At 47.8% G+C, this 17,627-nt stretch overlaps 1 pseudogene; it reads left to right on the forward strand.

The window, feature by feature from the left end:
* The first annotated feature begins 2,043 nt into the window (after window positions 1–2,043).
* Window positions 2,044–17,627, forward strand: part of LOC144156955 (uncharacterized) — a 28,557-nt pseudogene continuing 12,973 nt past the window's right edge.

Genomic DNA, 17,627 nt, shown 5'->3' on the forward strand with positions numbered 1-17,627 from the left:
ACACCCTTTTTTTGAGGTGATGGCATGCGTAGAGGCAATGTCAAACGGCGGAGCGCGCAGCATTCAACACAAACAGCCAATACGTACAAGTTACAGTTGGAACACGGGATGCAAGCTGTACAGGGAGTGCATACTTACTTAGAAATACATGTGCTGTTCTTGCTTTCATACCCAGCAGAGAAAAGACCCTAGATGGAGTCGGTGGGCTTGTCGCAAAAAACTGACATTTTAGCGCTAATTTTGGAAGTATGGATTTTACTACGAGAATATACAAATCAACACGTGGATTTGCAAAAACTTTTTAATTACGCGGTAGTTTTTCCTATCCGTAACTTAAAGAATTTTATTAAATATCATACAAACCTTCCCTGCCACCTCAACACCCTTCAAAAAGGGTGTTCATTATTTCAACACCCTTTTTCCCAGAAGGGTGTAAAGCTACAAATAGGGTGTTCGAAACTAAGAAACAGGGCGTAAAGAAAAAAAGGGTGTGAGAAAAGACCGCCAACAAAGAAAAAAGGTGGAGAGACCTCCAATTTTGGAGGCATTTTGTACCTGTTTACACGGGTGGACTGAACATTCTCTACAAGCGGGCGGGGGGGGGGGGGTTGTGCCACACGATGTTTACAGCAATATGAATTGGCATAATTTATTACCAGTGAAGCTCTTTAAGCTTCAGGAGGTAGTTTCAGCAGCATTAGCAAACACATACAAAGAAAAAACTGGGGCGCCTGTAAAGGGTGCACCACCGCAGATGGGGTATTATGACAGTGAAGTCGGCTTTCGAGCTTGTTAGAGTGTGAGCACAAGGGGCGTATGCGTATCCGCACCTCTTACTGTACCATTTCAAAGGTACTAGTCTTTTTTTGGATTCTAAAAGGTAAAAAAATTCGGGCAGCTTGCAATAGTGGTGCAAGACTGGAGAAACAGCAACGCTGGGGGCCGACCTACCTTGTTTCCCTCTTGGATCTCCTGGAAATGGGGAAGGGGGGGGGGAGGCGGGCACTCTGGAACAGCCTTGTAAAATCTGGTTAAATTTGGCCTCATCCCTGAGTGGTCATCCTGGCTTAGCAAGAACATTGTAAACCTTAGCAAACATAACAAAACCTAGCAACACCGGAAGAAACTAGGTCGACCCCCGGCTCCGCTGTTCTTTTTTTGGAACTGAACACCTATTTCACACCGTTTCAACAACCTACAGAAAGCCAAGCGTGTTGCAGTTCGTAAACATCCTTTTCGCCACACGTCTACAGTCTTCTTAATTTTGAAGGTTCAAATTGGTGTTTCACGTGCCAAAGCTAAACTTGGGGCATGAGGTGCACCCAATAAGGAAACGAGCGATCATTGCATAAGACCAATTATTTTTTTTTTTGCGTTTGGAAATTTCTTGCGAGTAGAGGAGTATATGAGGGGATGTCTTCTTCTTTACAGTGCTATTATGCATCCGAACATGGCCTTATTCAATGAACAGCTGAACACCTTTTCCACACCCTTTCAACACCCTAAGAAAAACCAAGGGTGTTGAAGTTGATCAACACCCTTATTTTCAAACAAAAAGGGCGTAGAGCTAGAAAAAGGGTGTTGAGACTCAAGAAAAAGGGTGTAAAGGCCTCCCAAAAGCCTTTTTCCACCTATGCTACGCCCTTTTTGGCTAAAAGGGTGTAAAAAAGTTTAGTGTGCTCTCGTCCACCATTACTTGATCTACTTGCTAAAAAATTAATCGGCGCTAAAACAGGGACGAAGAAGAAACACGTAACACTCAACACGGTGCCGAACTTCCAACTAGAATTTATTGAAAAAAGATGCTGCTTATATACCCAAAACTAAAATACTAAAATACTTCGTCCCTGTTTTAGCGCCGATTAATTTTTTTAGCAGTATGTACCAACTCGCCCACATCAAGCTTTTGATCTACTTGCCAACGCGCGGCATGCACACACGGGACGCCTCAGCGCTCAGTGGCTCAAGTTTACAAACTTTTGTACTTTTTCCGGCCACTTGCGCCCTGCAGACGCTAGTCGTCATCGTCTGAACACATCCGCGATGCCAGGATGCTGTTGCGTGCATTTGTGCAGCCAGCGTGCCACGAAAGACGCGCTCGGAAACAAGGTACGTACGTACTCAGTACATACGTGACGCTAGAACGTGCCGTAGCAGATCTGTTGTATAACGGAAAGCATGCTGGCCATGCGTACTGAAAAAGCGCTTGCATCAAAAAGAAGGGGAGGTGATCTGTTTAAACCATTGGCAAGCGTGCTGCACTGCTGGACGAGTGCGTACTTTCCCTGGTCGCGGTCGCTGAGTGTTCGGGCTCGCTGTGGGCACTTCGCGCAAACTGGTCGCGCTTGCTTCAGTTTTTTAATATTATCGGCGTTAACCCTGTAATGCCCAACCAATGAAAACATTAGATAAAAATTCTATTGCTTTGTTTCGTTGTAGTTTGTGACTGAAACATAAAAAAAAATGCGAAGAAAATTTTTTTCTCCCAGGGTTTCAAAATTACCTAGTGAATCATAAACATAAAGAGAATAAATATATATATATATACCTACATAGATAATGTAGGTATATAATGTAGCATATACCAATTTACTTGTTGGTGTATGTATACCTACATATAAAGTGGGTATCTAATGTATCCTACACCCGGTAAAACAAGTGCATCATACACCCATTGAATGTAGGTGCAGACGCACCGGGAGCGCTTACGACGGAAGAATCCATCTTGCATACATTATTTAGTACTCAATGCGGCGAGTTATTGAGCTATAGATTTTTGAAAAACGCTTAGGAGGTATAAGAAATGATAGTAGTGGGCATTTCTTTGCTGTAGAAAGGCCCAGGGGTGAGTAAAATAACCCGAAAGATGGTGTATCTTTTATGATACATTGGGCATTACAGGGTTAAATACTACGGTTAGGATCAGTTTGTCAAGGTTACCTGAGAGCTGCCCTAGCGTGGGCTGATGTAAAGTCATTGGATGTAGATATGATATTTTCATCATTTTTAAGCGTGTTGAATTCGCCCGATGACTTTCGCGTCATATTTCCTTTTGGTCTCTGACTTTTCAGTTAGTTTCGTGAGCGGGCTACTTCTACGCTTTCAGTCAAAGTTGTGCTTCGCGTGTAGTTTTCACAGGGCGATTTTAGTGAGCTCGGTAAAATCGCATGTGGTTACTACTCAACTCCTGTTCATAGTTTTTATGGTTGTCAGCCAACTTCGAAACATTGTAGTACTAAATTGCTCCTTTTCTTAAGGGGATAAAAATATGAATAGTATAGAAAGCAACTACGGGATGTTTTTTTTTTGTTTGCTTCTCTGGGCTAATGCAATTTTTTACCCCTTTCTTAGGTTTCATTCTTAGGATTCCCAATTGATCCTGGCCTGAAAAAAGTGGATTGTGGCTATACGCCGAGATCAAGGCAAGAAATTCCAAATAACCAAACACACGAAGGTCTGCTCAAAGCACTCGTTTTCAATTTCCCGCCACAACGTCCTAATGTACAAAGGCCGCCCCCTAAGCAGCGCTGTGCAACAAATGGGTAGCAGTTGGCAACGCAACGTCAAGGAGCTTTTACTGGGAATGGCAACTTTGATGGGGTGTGTGCACAAGATGTAGATCTCACTTCCTCGGACCAACCAAGCAACGAGGACACTGAAATGAGCAGCTTGGAACGACAGTCATCTGTTTCCATCCAAGGCTGCCCATTCTGCAATGAAGCCAAAACTTCAGCGGCACAGAATCAGCAGCTGCTGAAAGCAGCCCAGGATGATCTAAAAGCCACGCAGAACGAACTGTTACGTGTAAAAATGGAACTTCAAAAAAGCTGAAGAGCTAGAAGAGGAGCTGAAGGCTGCTAAGTTGAAGGTTTTTCAAATTACGAGGGAGTTAGAACTAGTGAAGGAGGTGGCAGATAACTTAACAACGTGAGGGTTCGAGCTAGTTGGTACCCCATAGTGAACTCCATAGGTACTCCATAGTGGTACTCCATAGCGCTTGTCCCTGTGTCATTCGTCTTGTGTCTAAATTTGTTGCGCTTTAAATTTTCACTGTGGCAGATAAGCTGCGGAAAAAAGCCGGAACACAGTTTTCCATAGAACGGTTCAAGCACAGCGATGAAGGTATGCGTTTTTATACTGCCTGCCATCATACACGGTGTTCCAGGTTTTTGTTATGTTCTTCAACCCTGGCTTGCAACGGGAGAATGTGGGAACTTGGTCCACACCTCGTTCAGACCCACCTAAAGCAGGTAGACCAAGGAGTATCACAGTGGAAAATGAATTATTTTTGTTTCTTGTGAGGATGCGCCTCGGACTGTTCGAAAAAGACATGGCAGTCAGATTTTGCGTGTCGATTACCACCGTTTCAAGCATATGCATAACTTAGACAAGCTTAGCTTTTATCAAGTTGTCACATCTGAATTTATGGTTCTCTAAAGCAAGAGTGCTTGAAGAGATGCCTCCAGCTTTGAAGCCTAAGTACTCCTTAATACGCGTTATCGTGGATGCAACTGAGATAAAATGCCAGGCAGCGAGCTCACTCGCACTTCAGTCGGCAGCATAATCGCACTACAAGTCTGCGAATACATTTAAGGGTTTGATCGGCATTTCACCCGATGGCACCGTGACTTTTGTGTCAAACCTTTTTCCAGGCTCCATTTCGGACAAGGAATGCGTGCGTCAAAGTGGTTTTTTGAAGCGTTCTTTTGAGGAGGGTGACGTGGTAATGGCTGAAAAGGGCTTCAAAATTCAGGACCTACTAGATGACATCAAGGTTCAGCTGAACACGCCCCCCTTTCTTACCAGAGAGCAATTCTCGGAGGAGGAGGTGGAAGAGACAGAGGAAATCGCGTCCCTGCGCATACACGTGGAGCTACGCATACAACGAATCAAGAGCTTCCACATCTTCGACAGACCTATACCGCTTTCAATGGGTCCTGTCATCAACGAGATTTGGGTGGTGTGTGTATTGCTGACAAACTTTCAGTATCCCATTATACGTGCACCAGGTGACCACACACCTAATGACACTACCCCAAATGACTCAACACCAAGTGTTAGTGAATGAAAATGTGTTTATTCATGGACGATTCATCCACCGCACAGGAGCTGTAGAACATACGTGGCAGCTCTGAATAAATAAACACTAAATCTTTTGAATAAAGAAAATTTGTATTTTATCTTTATGGCCCCTTTGTTCAAGTACTTATTTGACACCTCTGTGCTTGTAGTGTGAACTTGCAGCACAGTGTGCTTCTCCTGACTAGCAAATTCTGCATTGCCCCTTTTATCCCATTTACTTTGCTAAATAAGGCAGCAAAACAGAAAAGAAAAAGTTGTCAAGTTTAGGCCTAGCTACAACCCAGTCCTGCTCGCAAAACCTTATGCGCTCAACAATTATGAACTGGTCCGAAAACACGCAAAATCTGTCCAAGACAGGCCTGCAAACGCCATCTGGCCGAGTACTTGAAACTAGTAGTCATGACTACGGTCTAGCCTGAAGGTGTCTTGATGGTCTTTCACCATGTAAAAGGGCTCTGCTATTTCTGAAACTGATTAGCCCTTTTGCTGTATGGGCACTTAATCTCAAGGAGGCCATGCATAGGTGTCTCTGACGGATCAAATATCAGACTGTCTGGCGACGCACCCAGCCACGGACATGAAGGGTCAACCAGCAACCCACATCTGAAGGCTTCAACATCGTGCCCTCTGGTCTTCATCACCGACACATATCGGTGAACTGCAGGTTGCTCGTTGCTGATGCCATACCCGTAAGAAAAAGTTCCATCAGTGGTACAAAACAATTTAAAAAAAAGGTGGAGGAGGGGTGTTTATGCGCCAAAGCTATGTGCTAAGAGGTACGCCTTGAAGAGAGCTTGGGATTAAATTCGCCCGCCTAGAAATCTTTTGCGTTCACCGAAATATTAATATACGGGCATTTTTGTTTTTTGCCTCAATCAGAAAAACGGCTGCTGTGGCAAGGATACCGCATTGTGGTACTCAGCAGCACCACTGAACCACGGCAGGGAGAAAAAAGGGTATGCAACTGCCACATACGTTGCAAGCATGAAACAAGTATACATTGACACTCGTACAATTCCTCCTCGGTTTGTGTGTGACCTTTGCCTCAAATGCTAAAATGACATGACCCAACAGATGTTGTCTCCTAATGCTCGTGCTACATGGTGCGATCAGAGGCGAGCGCATGCTCAATGGCCTGTTAGCCTATATGATCAGTGTCATGCCTTCAGGCGACACGGTTTTTGGGGCTTCAGCTTCAGGAAATGCTGGACACGTAGCCCATAAACCTTTCATGATACAAAATATTAAAACAGTCATGCACATACATTTGCACACGTGCATGTTGGACCAAATGTTAACTAAATTTTGCACATATGGAGCATAAAAATGCATGCAGTGGGTCTTGGCCGGTGCATGCGCACATCCCACTCGGTTTACTGGTCAGCCTACAAAAACTAATGCTACATGGGCAACCAAAGTAAGCGACACCCGATGCTGCGTGTCGTCACATTTTGGTAGCCGTGTTGCATTAGTTTTTGTGGGCTCTCACCCAGAAACCATGTTCACTCAGGCATGAACCAACTAGTTCACTCAGTTTCTGCTCATTGTACACGTGCACATCTCCCAAATACAAAAAATGCATGCTACATCAATCTGATCAATAGCTGAGAATTTTCGCTTCCTTGTAATGCTTCGAGATGAAGTTGCCAGTAACAGTCGTTGGCCACAGTGCGTGTCTCACAGCGCATTTAAAACTGCTAATTCATATGGTGAAGGGACAATCAATGAAACGTCACCAACGTAAAGAAACAGTTGCTTGAATGTAGAGTCATGCCATGTTCCATTTTGGTGGAAAAAGGAAGTATGTGCCACTGTCAAAAGGTACATTTCCAAATGTAACTTGATCAAGATTACATGACAAGAAAAAAAGGCACGAAGTCACATAAGACTTCCTGCCTTTGCACTGTAAAAAAGAAAGGCCTTACTACAGAATTTTTAAAGACGATAGACTTTCTTGGGCTAATTAAACCCAGAAATTTTGGTCTGTCTGTATGTCTGTATGTCTGTCTGTCTGTCCGTCTGTCTGTGACTCGATTCAGCCACCCGGCCAAAGTAAAACAAGGCCTGCGCAATAGTCATATATAGTCACAGCTAAATCTACCCGTCTAGGTCGGGTGTAATGTTCATACTTGTGAATATTGTTAAAGAAGAACAAGACATTACGCAAATATAAGACAAGAAATGAATACAGAAGTGATATTTGCAGTGTTACTTTATAAAAAATCATACATGCTTGATTTTTGCGAAATTAAATACTTCATTAACTGCAGAAAAAAATTCACTCCGCCATCACCTGCTGTCGCCCGCGCCACTATAGCTTCTGGCGCCATTTTAAGAAATCAACCGGCAACAGTTACGAAAGGTTCCACTAGATAGGTTCACGTTCTGCTTGGAAGGTAAGTGGAGTAGGGTGACGTGGTTCTATAAACGCTGAAGTAGGACGTCTCGATTCACGCGAGTCTCCGCCGTACGGCAGCGTTGGCATCGAGACACCCGGCCGGTAAATTTAAAATGATTTAAGCAAACCTTTGGCGTCTTTACCTTGGGAGGAGCACGACGCGAGAGGAACAACATGAGAGGGGAGCGGGAAAGCGAAGGGAGGCATTTACTTGGCAAAGGTCGATAAAGACTATCGTCTTTTGTAGACTGTAGAAACTTTCGATGAAGACGAAGATGAAGCTCGCACCGAGCTCAGCAGACGCATAGACGAAGACGACTAGGCGAGGCGACAAGATGTCTGTGCATTGAACGGTTCTCTGTAAATAGTGTGAATATATTGCCTTTTCCCAGACGACGGCCTCTTCCCTTGCCTCCCTAGACGTTTTCCACATGGTGCCGAAACCCTGGACGTCAAGGGACACGACGAGGTGAGCCATGGAGCGGAAATAAACTCTTCAACCGCATTGCTCACCCCGAAGCGAGGAGGAGGTGTCGAGGCAGACGAACCGCCTAAAGATTGCACAGAAAAGCCGTCTTGAATTTAACGAGGAGGTTATCTCCGAAATAACGCCCACTCTAAACGAAACGAGGGACGTCGACCCTGCTGTTTCTTTGGCCAGGCTCCAGCATAGCGCAGACCGACTTGCTGGAATCAGCGAAAAGCTGGAAGCCCTTGTTTGCGGAACGGCCTTTGACGGCCAACATTACGACGCTTTAGAGTAGGTTAAAAAAGCGTACCAATTGCCCTCTCACTAGAACGAAGGCTTTACGATGGAAACGAAAACGCACCACCGAAGCCAGTAGTCCCGACAGAAGACAAAGAGCAACCCCAACCAGAAGCACCAGAAGGTGGGTAGACCAGTTCAAGCCAGAGTAAACGCGATGGAGAGGAGACAGAGGGCTACCGCGAACAGACTACTTCAACGACATTGATAGGCATTTCGGCAATCGGTCATCGACCTCAACGATCTTCAACCGTGATTGTTCCGCCAGATCCAACGACGCCGTGTGCCTCTATATGTGACCACTCGGTTGAGACGGCCCTGGAGTCACGCCGAGCAACTGGGCATCTATCGCTCAGAACGGAAAACGCCATGATGCTGGAAACGCCACACCAAGAACATAACGCAGGCTATAAAGCATTCTCACAATCTACTTTGGCCCCATCAGAAACAGAAGAATGTTCCCTGGACGAGGAGCTAGCTTCAGAAGGCGACACCGTCGGAGTCTATACGACTGAAGTGCCTGAACCATCCTTTTCGTTTACAGCCGTCACACGTCCAGATCGTTGTGTGCAGAACTGCTACCACAAGAGAGAATACGTAACTCAAGGTGATGAACAACCCCGCAGTAGAGTGAGGAACTATGTACAGGAATGCATAGAGTCTTCACTGCTGGAAGAGCGGACCTGGATGTTCTGGAGGTGCGTAGCTGCGACAGGAGTGCGTACAAAATAAGAACGATGACCAAGGCAGCAGAAGTGAAACAGCAGACAGGCCACCACGATGGCAGGGCCACGAGATACGAACTGCGTAAGCGTACTCTTCGTAAAAACTCGGACCACCCAACGGCGATCAAGCACCTTCGCATCGGTCTATGGGCTACGGCGGAAAGGTGCACATCTCCAGGAAAGAGATCAAAGAAGGACGCTGAGGCGATCATGATTACGTCAACGATTAACAAGGCCTCTAAAGAGACTCGGAAATCGAAAAAAACTGGAGGTCATCGTGTCAGGCGCAAACACAAGGCGTCGATGAAATTATTTGCGAAGTTAGCGGGCCCAAGAAACTATGCAGGAAAATACGCCTGCGATTCATCGCCTGGCGGGATCATCATGAAAAGACGTAAGCCGGTAGTCCGGAGAAAGGCGAAGTTCAGAAGGAAGAGAAGGCCAAAGATAAGAAAGAAAAGGATAGAACTCGGACACCTGATGGACACGAATGGCAAACTGACTGGACACCATCGCGCTCGTACGAACTCTTTTGGGGCGGGAAGATGTAGAAACTTTCGATGAAGACGAAGATGAAGCTCACACCGAGCTCAGCCGACGCATAGACGAAGACGACGAAGACGACTAGGTGAGGCGACAAGATGGCTGTGCATTGAACGGTTCTCTGTAAATAGTGTGAATATATTGCCTTTCCCCAGACGACGGCCACCTCCCTTGCCTCCCTGGGCGTTTTCCACATAGACATTTGCAACTAAAGGAGCAGATACGCGGCCAAGTTTTTGTTAGGGACAAGCGCAAATATTTTTGTACTTACTGGATAGGTCTCACACGTGACAGATTTTTCTGCGACGTAAAATTTTGCAGTCCTTTATCCGTCTACGTAGGGCTTTTCAAGACAACCCCTAAGGACGACGCTGTTACACGCTGCGACCGAGCCTCCTTCCACGTTTCGGTGTTGGCTTGCTGGCGTGTATTCTGCTCCAGGGCAGCAGCATCAGCAGGTGTGATTTCCAAGCCCTGAACAGAAATGTTGGGAGGAGGTTGTTGCTTGTTTGGCCTAAAGTTTCAAGTGGAGCAGACCCGTGCTATTATGGAGATTAGTTGACCACGAAAAAAATTGTTATATGAGATTCAGCAGCACAAAGCCTTAGCCACTGCGCCACGATTACAAAAAAAGCTATTCTTATACGTATTTTTATACCTTTATCCTCAGTGCCTTTTTTGGTGTGATGATTTAAGTATTCAACACATTACACCAACCTGCCCAGGCAACCACCATTGCAAGTTCCCTGCCCAGTACTGGTTATAACGCAACTTTAGACTGCATACTTACCTCAAGGATTACAGCTTGCTGAGGAAGACAGCTCGCTGAAGTGTGCCTCCACGACGTGCATGACTGGAACAGGGCTGGCCTTGTCGGTGTTGCCATGGTTGGGGCTGTGCACTCTACCTCGGGACAGATCAACGTCTCGAACCCGTGAGGCACCACTGGTTTTAAATATTCTAGTGGGCTGTCCAAAGGTGTAGGCCCCATTCTTGAGGAGCTCTCAATGAGGTCGCCTGTTTCTATTTGTCTCGAGAATGGTGAAGGACAGACGGAAGAAAGCTGTGCTCCGAGCGTCCTTATACTGGCAGCCACTTCATTGAATGACTCCACGGTCACCTTTGCAATCAGAATTTACTGTAGATTGGCTCCATTAATCCTTCTTGTCGCACACTTCTCCAATCGACAAACTCCAGTGGCATGGGAGCAAGTGGGGTGCTGCGCGGCCTTCACGATTGCTGCGGCAGCTCTGTGCAGGACAGCTCGGGTGGGGGTTCTGTGTATCCTTGCTGCTTTAGTAACGCCGGCAGATGTAAGGCAGCCCTACTGTGACTGCAGGCACCACTCCTACCGGCGCGGCATTGGCACGTAGCTTTTGTGACGGTGCCACCAGGCCCCAGGTCTGCCTCCACTTTATAGGGCTTTGAAGTCTTTTTAGATGCCACGCATCTCATTCACCCGCCTTGTCCCTCCATCCGGCGTCGGCGTCGTTGTTGTCGGCGTCCGCCCCTCCCCCATTCTCCTCGCCGCGCCAGCTTCGCTCTCCACCGCTCACCCCCTCTCCTCTCCGATAGCGAACACTCTCTCGCGAGGGGCATTGGATTGGATTCGATAGGATTGGCTTGGCTTGGCTTGGCTTGGCTTGGATTGGATTGGATTTGGATTGGATTGGATTAAAGTGGATTGTGTTAGATTGTGTAGCGTCATAGCCGCGGCAGACGCACTGGCGCCGGCGCGTCCCCTCACCGTTATGCGCGCTATAAAACGCGGGGCCTGCGCCGCTCCGCTCCATCGTTCCAGCGCCGTTCCTCCGTGGTCCAACGCTGCAACGTGAACCCCCTATGCGTCGCATCTACACAGGGGTTCCCGCGAGGGGAGGTGGTAGTTTTTGTGGCTCCTTAAGCAATTGCGTTTCACATGCACATCCCCAGGGCTGGAATGAATCCAGAAAAAGTTTAATGCACTCAATGCGCATCACGCCAGGATAACGCCGGCTGATAGTGCAGATCAAGTAATGGCCGACGCCAGGTAAATATCGATGGTGATGATGGTAGGTTACGTTGCCAGACTGACTTTTCTAAAGGGTGTATTGACTAGGCAGTATGCTCAGTCGTAAATTACAAACAACCGTGTATAATTTTGTGCACTCCGTAGAGGGCGTGCAGCGTCGCAGGACATCCGCTTTCACATAATGGAAGGGCACTAATCCTTTTTGTTGTCGATGCGTGCAATAAACTGTTCCCGCTCAGTTCTTTGGTCTTTTATTTCCTGCCAGCCGAGGCGTTCACGTCTCCTGGTACTTTACGCTTCGAATGCGACTTACTCAAGCTGCAGTAGCCCGCTCCCGTAAAGGGATCAGCGGAACCAGCGGGCACCCAAACCAGCCAGTGCAAGTTCTGCGGCAACTTCTACCATATTGAAAGGGAGCTCAAAATCGCAATGCAAAAATTCCTTCACCATCTTTAGAAAGACTGCTTACAGGGGCCGCCATCTTCCGTTCATGGCCTCCGAGACTATAGTGAACCAGAATACTTGGGTAGTGGAAAAAGCGGGGCCTTCTACCCACAGCGCCCTTGAAACCGAACACGTTAACCGCCGCTCGTGGCGCTGGTGTGTCCCGCCCGAGGAGATCCCGACGCGGCGCGCGTTGCCGCTATGCTGCTGTTGAGTGATTCACACTCGGTTTTGAAGTTTCTTAAGCCGCTGCACATGATATTTTTGTGTGCGTTATTGCAAGATAAGCCTAGCCGGCATTACGCTGATCTTTAAACGTTCTTGGTTCTTTCTTTCGTTTGTAATTTGGAGAGGGAATATGCTTGCGGCGGTCTCTTATTTCCGAAGGGCCATGGCCCATGCAGTTGGAAAGGATATGGCAATAGCGTGTTGTGGGACTGTACCCCTAATATATTACTGTGGGACTGTACCCCTAATACCCCTAATATACCCAAGTCATCAAAAAGCGTGCAAATACAGGATTCGCGACCGCAATTCTCAGAAAAGCACCAAGCCACACGGCATCATTTTACTACGTTTTACTGCGCTGCCATTTTAAAACTGCGCACTTTTTTGCACACTGAACACCCATAAACATAAAATAATTACACATTACATTTAATAAGTTACATCCACGCTACAAACAATTAAAACAATGAACCAAGAACATTCAAACAACTGTGGTTCCTGCTAGGCTCCTCTTACAATTTCACAAACCAAGATCATGTGCTGCGGCTAGCTGGTTTCGATTTCCTATATGGATCATGTGCAGCGACTCAACAGCGGGGAGGCAATGTCACTGCGTCATCTGTTTATTGAAGGTGTTCGCTTTCCGAACTGTAAATAATTACCAGTGTGTGTGCGCCCACCCGCCCACGGCCCAAACGTGCGGAGCGCTTAAAAATAGACTATAGGAACACGAAGGGAGAAGCATAACCGAATTACCACATCTGAGAGTCGAAATGCAAGTGCGAAAGAAAAGCTCGATGCGCGTGAAGCAAGAACAGGTACGGAGAAAAATAATCAGTACCGGTAATGCGCGCAAATGTCCCGTGTGGGAGAAAACACACAAGACACATAAAACCACAGAGAAAGAAAGCAAAATTATAACGCGACCCGCAGCGTTCGTTGTGGACTCTATTCGAGGGGCAGCAGTTCTATTTTAGTGTAAATTCCTCCCTGGTGTTTCGAATGCGCGTTGCAGTAATTTTGCGAATGCTATTAGTAATATATCAAGGCTCTTATCTGAAAAGTACAGCTATGTCGTGCGCATGTACTGTTAATTTTTTCAACCAATTCGGCAAACCAAGCAGGCCGCGTGTGTCGTTCTTTAGTGATCGAAACTAGCGTGTGCTTTGCTTGCTAACGTTTCTGTCGTGTTGTGTCAGCCGAGGAAACAGCGTGGTTCGTTTTTAAAGCAAAGATTTTTACCTCTACCCCCCAAGGGTTCTTTCGCGACCGTTGGTGTCATCAGAAAACTCCCGCGAACAAATAAAAGAACTTACTGGCACCACCAGGAATCGAACCCGGAACTAATAGAGCAACAAAGCGAGAGCCCATCGTCTTACCGATTTAGCTACCAGCCCACGCGGAAACGGGGAAACCGGTGGTGCACTCACCAGCACATCTTCGGGTTTACCCCTTGCATTCTCGCCTAACGCCACGTGATAGAGTCACGCAATTTCTCGCGCCGCAGTGCACTCCGCCCACGGCACGTCTAGCAGCTCTGTGCGAGCCTTGCGCGTGTGCTAGAAGTTACAAACATTTAAGGAAGCCAGCAGTAACACATGGCATCTCACTTCTAGTATGCCAATGTGCTAAACCCTGTGGCCTCCAGTGTTCACGCAAAAAATCACAGCGCTTTGTCGTCCGCCCTCACGCCAAATGGCACACCAAGTAACACATTCAAATACTCCTTGATGGCCAGGCCATCACTCCAAGCCCCAGCAACAAAATCCTGGGCCTACATCTCCAAGCCAGCACCAGGAGTGACGTATCCTTGCAGCGCCTCAAACACAGTATCAATAAAATCATACACATGATCAGGAGAGTTGCCACCAAGAAGCGAGGCCTCAAGGAATCCGATACCTTTCGATTAAGTCAAGCTTTTGTCCTCTCGAGAATCACTAACGTCAGCCCCTGTCTTCTCTGCAAGGAGGACATAAAGATGATTTATATAATGTTTAAAAAGGCGATCGAGCAGCCCATTGGTCTTCTCAGGTCAACAAAAAATCTGCTTATCTCGGGGCTCCACAACTCGGTGGAAGAGCTAATAGAGAGGCATCTTTCTAACCAGAAGCTTCGACTGAGCAGAACTGCGGCGGGTCGCCGCATCCTTCACCAGGTTGGCTGGGCCCCACAGAATGTCACCCCGCTTGATGGGACTCTTGGCGACAAGAACTAAAGATTCTCCCTTTGCTTATAAATATGAACCCCGCACACAACGGGGGCCGCCGAAAAGCACGGGCTCAAGCGCTCAACACCACCCTCGGTGGTGATCCTACAGTTATCGACACAGACGCCTCCCAACACCGAGATCAGCAGTACGCCATCTTGTGGCTACCTCCAGAACCAACCTCCTTGCGTGTGCCTCACTCAAGACCGAAGACATGACGGCAGCAGCAAAGGTAACCATCGCTTTGGCTCTCACTCAAGCAGGTGTTCGGAAGGTTTCCCGATTCCCAACAAGCCTACCAGAATTACCAGTCGGGTTGGATTTCCCGACCGGCACTGCGTCTGCTGAAAAACCACTCCCCAAATGGTTCCATTCAGCTATCTGGACACCCGCTCACTCTTCCATGGAGGGCAATGAATACGCCCACCAACAAGCGTGCGCTTTGCCCCCGTGCTATGGAGCTGCACGAGGACAGTCACCCGGTTGTCTTGTTCAGGGACAAAACCCTGCATTATCGCCTTCAGAGACAGACCCTACCTTCACCTTACCCTGACCTTCCCAGAGAACAACAAACTACCCTACGGCTCATACAATCGGGCGCATTCCCACACCCGACGCATCTTCACTTATGACTTATTGTACCCGAATCACTACGACGCTGAATGTAAATTTTGATAAGAAGTAGGAAAAATCCGCCACAAAAGCGGGGTGTGCGACTTTAGCCCTGAGCACCCTCCTCTCTTTCCTTCAAATACCCAACAAAAGGGGGGCTGCTGCTCTACAGCCCCCCTCTGCCTACCCTGCTTCAGCTGGTGGCCAGGGCACAGGCAGCGCGGACTGCATATGGGCTCCAGTGAAGTAGGAACTACTCCCCTGGGCCGCACACTGGGCAATTCGAAAATCTGAATAGAAGTATTTCCTCCTCCTCCTCCCATTCTGTTTTTGCGGCCGATCTCCTCGCCTCCGTCCGCGGCGGCGCAGACGGAGAAGTGAGATCGTCCAACACCGGGTTTGAGCTTCCTTTAATTTTATAAAAAGAGTTACCACTCATGTGCTACCCGAATACAACTCAACCAACCACCGTTCACGCATCATACCTTGATTTAACCTGACCAAGAATATTTCTATGAAGTAATAAAGGCTTTGGTTAAGTGCATTTCACTTCTCTGGTTTCCCTATTTGTAGAGCGACGTGAGTGAATTTAAGTGACGTCGCATGGCTAAACATTGTGGGTGCCGTTTACAGCTTTGCTTTCCAACCACATTCACAGGGTGGATTGACGCGATTTTTTTCGCAGCCGGAAACTTCAGCGGCGCAGCATTTGAACAGTCATGGCAGCCTCATCGTAGCATGGGAAACGTGCCGGCGGCAGGGAAATCGGCATCCGAGCGACGACAGCGCCTGCGTAGCCTGAGAGACACGGACGTCACGGCATGAACGGCTACATAAGGGCGTGCTGACCAAGAAAGGCCATCACATCGGAGCAGTCCAGGCAGCCGCTGGGCGGAATCGCTGCTAAAACCACTGCCTTTTTTAAAGAAAAGCTTTCTACCTCTACCCCCCAAGGGTTCCTTCGCGACCGTTGGTGTCACCAGAAAACTCCCACGAAGAAATAAAAGAATCTCCTGCACCACAAGGAATCGAACCTGGAACTAACAGAGCAACAAAGCAAGAGCCCGTCGTCCTACCGATTAAGCTACGAACCCACGCGGAGTCGGGGAAGACAAGTCGTGCACTCACCAAGCACATCTAGGGGTATAACCCCTGCGTTCTTGCTAAATGTCACGCGAAAGCGATTAAAGGAAGCTCACACCAACTCATGGCATCTCACTTCTAGTACGCCAATGGGCCTGTGGCTTCCAGTGTTCACGTAAAAATCTTAGCTACTTGTCGTCCCCCCTCACGCCAATCGATACCTCAATGGACACATTCAAATACTCCTTGATGGCCAGGCCATCACTTAAAGCCCCAGCATCAAGATCCTGGGCCTCCATCTTCAGGCCAACACCAAGAGTGACGTATCTTTGCAGCGCCTCAAACACACAATCAATAAATCATACACATGATCAGGCGAGTTGCTACCAAGAAGCGAGACCTCAAGGAATCCCATACCGTTCGATTAGTTCAAGCTTTTGTACTCTCGAGAATCACTTACGCCAACCCCGTGTCTTCTTCTCGGCAAGGAGTACGTAAACATGCCTTATATAATGATTAGAAAGGTGGTTGGGCAAGCCATTGGTCTTCCAATGAGTGCGTCCACAGAGACCCTGCTTAGAACGGGGCTTTACAACACGGTGGAAGAGCTGATATAAGCCATCTTTCTAACCAGAAGGTCCGACTCAGAACTGCGGTGGGTAACCGCATGCTGCACCAGATTGGCTGGAAAGCCCAGAATGTCGCCGCTTGACGTACTCCCAGACTCTTGTCGACTAAAACTAGATATGTTCCCTTTGTTTAGAAATATGAATTCCTCATATGACGAGGGTCACTGAAAAGCACGGGCTTACGCGCTAAACACCACCCTCGGTGGTGATCATGCAGTTATCTACCCAGACGCCTCCAAACATCTAAGGCAGCACTACGCGATCATCGTGGCTACTTTCAGAACCAACCTCCTTGCTTGTGCCTCACTCAAGACCGAAGACATGACGGCAGCAGAAGAGGCAGCCATCGCCTTGGCTCTCAGTCAACCATGGGTTCGTAAAGTAGTCACCACTTCCCAACAAGCCTACCGGAATTACCTGTCGAGTTTGGTGTCCCGACCCGCACTGCGTGTGCTAAAAACCACTCCCCAAATGGTTCCATTCAGCTCATCTAGATGCCCGCTCATGCTTTCATGGAAGGCAACGAATACGCCCACCAAGCCGTACTTTTAGCCCCCCCTGCTATGAAGCTGCATGATGACGGTCTCCCGCTTGTCTCGTTCAGGGACGTAACCCAGCATTATCGCCTTCTGAGACAGACCCTACCTTCGCCTCACCCTGACCTTTCCATAGAACAACCTACCCTATGGCTCATACAATCCGGCTCATTCCCACACCCGACGCGTCTTCACTTAATGCACCCGAATCGCTACGACGCTGAATGTAAACTTTGCTCAGAAGTAGGAAAACTCTGCCACATAATCGGGGTGTGCTACTTTAGCCCTGAGCACCCTCCTCTCTTTCCGTTAACTACCGAACAAGAGCCATGGGAGATGCTGCTGTCCAGCCCCTCTCTGCCTA

This window comes from Haemaphysalis longicornis, unplaced genomic scaffold, assembly GCF_048455015.1.
Source record: "Haemaphysalis longicornis isolate Haplotype H1 unplaced genomic scaffold, Haemaphysalis longicornis Haplotype H1 scaffold_1, whole genome shotgun sequence".
NCBI lineage: Eukaryota > Metazoa > Arthropoda > Arachnida > Ixodida > Ixodidae > Haemaphysalis > Haemaphysalis longicornis.